Source organism: Triticum aestivum, chromosome 3A (genome assembly GCF_018294505.1).
Source record: "Triticum aestivum cultivar Chinese Spring chromosome 3A, IWGSC CS RefSeq v2.1, whole genome shotgun sequence".
Classification (NCBI taxonomy): domain Eukaryota; kingdom Viridiplantae; phylum Streptophyta; class Magnoliopsida; order Poales; family Poaceae; genus Triticum; species Triticum aestivum.
Window position 1 is genome coordinate 703,598,968 of NC_057800.1, and position 4,021 is coordinate 703,602,988.

Sequence of the window (4,021 nt, forward strand, 5' to 3'; positions counted from 1 at the left end):
AGGAGGTGGAAGGGAGGCCGGCGGCGAGTGGGTTGGGAGAGGATAGGAGGTTGGGGATCTGGATCAGGCTGCATGGTTTTTTTTTTGTGAGACAAACGGGGTTGGGTGGACAGGGCCGGTTGGTGGGGTGCGGGGGTGGGGATCGGGCCGGGGTGGCCACGCTTAGTAGTAGCGTGGGGGTCTCACCCGCGCTACTACTACTTACTTAGTAGTAGCGCCAGTTTTATACCCCTCGCTACTACTATGGCCTATCTTGGGGGCATTGTTGGAGACCATTTAGTAGCAGTGCGGGTTTATGCCCCTCGCTACTACTATCAACTTAGTAGTAGCGCGGTTTTTATACCCCTCGCTACTACTAATTAGCAGTAGCACCCATTTTTAAACCGCGCTGCTGATAAAGTTCTCTGTATAAGGTTTTCCCTAGTAGTGGATCATCAGTATTAGGCAGGACCTAAATACCCTATTTAAGCTAAAATAGCATCAAACAATATAGACCCTGACTCTCCATTATGGAGAATGGAGAACATCCTGTCTCCAATTCTTGCGCTTCGCTTCCTTTTGCTTCCAAGAAGCTCCTTACGACTGTCCATACATTTTTTCCATCCTTTGATTTTCATGTCTCCACTTCTTTTAGAAATCTCGTATGGACAGTTGAGATTCGTAGGATGACCTGGCTGTATGTTCAAAACATTAAGACTACCTTTTTGATACATCATATGAGGCACACAATTCTATGGGATTATCTGTTGAAAAACATAGTAATAACTTCATAGTTATCAATGATGTACTAGTTTTAGAAGTATGCAAAAGATGCACGGATGTTGTAATAGTAAAAATCTTACCAGGGTATCTCCATAGTAGTTACCGTAGTTGAACACATCCACTAGTGGCACGTATTTACCATAATGTTGAGGAGTTTGATTGTGGATATTGTAATTCTCAATGTCAGTATAAAATCCGACCAGATGATTTTTCTCCTTGTAAGTTGTTAATTCGGAGCCATCGGTGTAGTGGGTTTTGTCTACCATCTCCCGCACATTCTTTGAACAATAAAAATAAGCTGTCAATGGAAATAAGCTGTCAACTATTTTGAAATAAACAATATAAATTAGCTAATAACTATGTTTGAGAAACTCACATAGCGGTAGAACTGGAGGCGTATCAACAAGGGCCCAAATGTCCATATTGTCTTGGTTGATGTCAGGATTACCAAGATCCATGGTGATAAGCATACCCTCATCAAAACCATACATCTTGCAAAATGCTACCCAGTTTTTGCAACCAAAATAGGTTACGCTCTCAGAATTATATAGATTTACTTCAAAGTCCACATCGTGATGAGTCCTTAGGTGAATTTTCTTTGTTTCAGAAATTTCATGGTCTTCAAAATCCATCCTCTCCAAGACATAGCGTCTTGCATGGCATGGGATAAGCTATACTCGATTCTAAGGAGAATTCTAAGTTGGGCCTAATCACTTGGCTCTATTGCCACCTATGGTTTAATGCAGCAAGAATGGCGGGGCAGTTGATCCTACTTAACTAAGTACTACGATACCCCGGCCCATGCATTAGTCGCAAGTACCCCATATGTCCTATTTTTAGCAAAGTCATGCTAAAATTCACGGAAAATTTCAGCACGACCTTTGCTGAAAATAGGACATATGGAGTACCTGAATTTGCCGGAACGTAAGTTAATCAACATTCCGGCAAACTCAAGGGCCTCTCGGGGTACCTGCAAATTCATCACGACACAATGGTCGGAGACAAAACCCAGCCACAGACCATATGGTCCTCTGCTTTCATATGGAAAAAACTCAGCTCAACTTATGTGAGCTTCCATTCCAGATATAATAGGTCACCAAACAAAAAATCATCCAGATATAATGGTACAGCAAAGAAACAGCTTAATCCATGCCTCAGCTTATGAACAGTCATTACTTCAAATACAGAAGAAGGAACAATTTATTTGTGACATAGTTACAAATGATGACAAAATAAAGCAACACCCTGCACTAGCCTAAAAACAAGTGAAGTTTCACCCATATAAGAACAACTTTATAAAATCAGAGAAGTTGCTAAATTTTTTGTATCCTTCATATACACTGGAGTACAATGCTTTATAATGTTCCATCATCATTACAGAAAATTGACAATTGTCCATAAAAGTTAACTGAAATTTTTGCCTCATAGCTTGGGTGGGTTAAGTACTAGGAGACTTTGTAATGTGCAGTACAGGTGCAGTAACAGGCTTCTGAGTTAAGAAAACATTTTTGTTTGATTTTCAAACCACACACTTACTTTCAACTATAAACAAAACTGACTTGCTGTTAATGAAACTCATGGTGGAAGTAACTACTAGCAGCATGTCATTATCATGGCAGTCCACTATATATTTTTATGACAAAATACATCATTATCAGGGCACATTATGGCCATTTTCTTACATGATGCTAACTGTACCTAACTGATTTTTTTGACAGTAGCTCAAGTTTTTGACAGTAGCTCCTAACTGCACCTAACTGAATTTTTTGACAGTAGCGCAAGTTTTTGACAGTAGCTCCTAACAGTAGGTCCTAACTGAATTTTCTGCTTAAAGGGAAGGCTGACTTAAGTGGCAAGATGATACAATTTGCATAACATAACAATATATGCATCTTAATATAACACCATCTCCTAACAGAAATAGTATCCAGATCTACTAGGGGGCAAAGTAGAACTAATATTCTTTTGCTGACCTCTAGTACAAGGTATAGAAGAGGAGGTAAGAGAAGAAATAGTGACATTTCTCTTAGCAGGAGACTTTTTCTTTCTTCTAGAAACTACAGTAAATTTCTCCTCCTCTTCCACTACAGTATCATGCCAACTTAGACATAGGGAGGAGACATTTCCATTCGAGTCATGAATATCTAAACAGTGTTCAGTTTTCTTACTAATTTGTTCCTTAGATAATTCCAGAGGTATATCAACACCCATCATTGATGCTCTAAACATAATCTCCTTAGCTACTTAATTCCCCAACCCTAGCTACTTAATTCTCCAACCCCTTTTCTTGTCCAAAATTCTCCAACCCCTAACCCTAGAACACATCAGAAGGAAATCAAGAGGGGGAAGAGGGGGAAGCGGCTCGGGTGCTCACTGGGGAGGTCGAGGGCGACTCGGGGTAGCCGGAGCTAGTCGAGGTGGCACGAATTCGGTGTCGAGCGGTGGTGATGGTGGCCGAGGCGGAGGAAATCGGTGGGCGTACGAGGGCATCCAAGCTCGTCCGGGTCCTCGTAGTCGAAGAGGAAGACAACAACGGTCCTCCTGGGCAGGCCGCGCGGTGTTGGACAGCGACCACGAGCTTGACGCAGGCGGGGCCGCGGGGAGAGGGGGCGCTTGGGCGGGACGACATCGAGGGCGCGGGCATGGGCAAAGGGGGGACGGCGAGGGAGGCGGCGCTCGGCTTGAGGAGGTGCGGGGGCGGCGACGAAGACGGAGGAGTGGGGGCGGCGGCGGCGTGGGGGCGGTGACGGAGACGGAGGCGCGGGGGCGGCGGCAGCGTGGGTCGGGGCAGCGGGGGGAATTAGCTAGGGGGCGAGGGAGAGGGACGAAGGGGATTTGGCGAGAGGGAGGGAATTAGCTAGGGGGAATCTTACTAATGGCGCACCCGCGGTCGGTGCGCCATTAGTAATCTTTTTTACATAGCAATGGCGCACCAGGCAGATGTGCGCCATTAGTAATCTTTTTTTTACATAGCAATGGCGCACCAGGCAGAGGTGCGCCATTAGTAATCTTTTTTTATATATAGCAATGGCGCACCAGCCAGAGGTGCCCCATAAGTAATTCTTTTTGTTGCATGTAATAATTTTTTAGAAAATGAATATGAATATGAAACAGTAATATTTTTTATAAAAACAGTAATAATTGTTGTTTAACAACAATTGTAGTCTACACTTTTTTATTATTATTTTTTAAAAAATGAAGAGGGGAGAGGAGGCGGAGCTCACCGGGGAGCGGGGGAGGGTGCGGGGGGTGCTCGTCG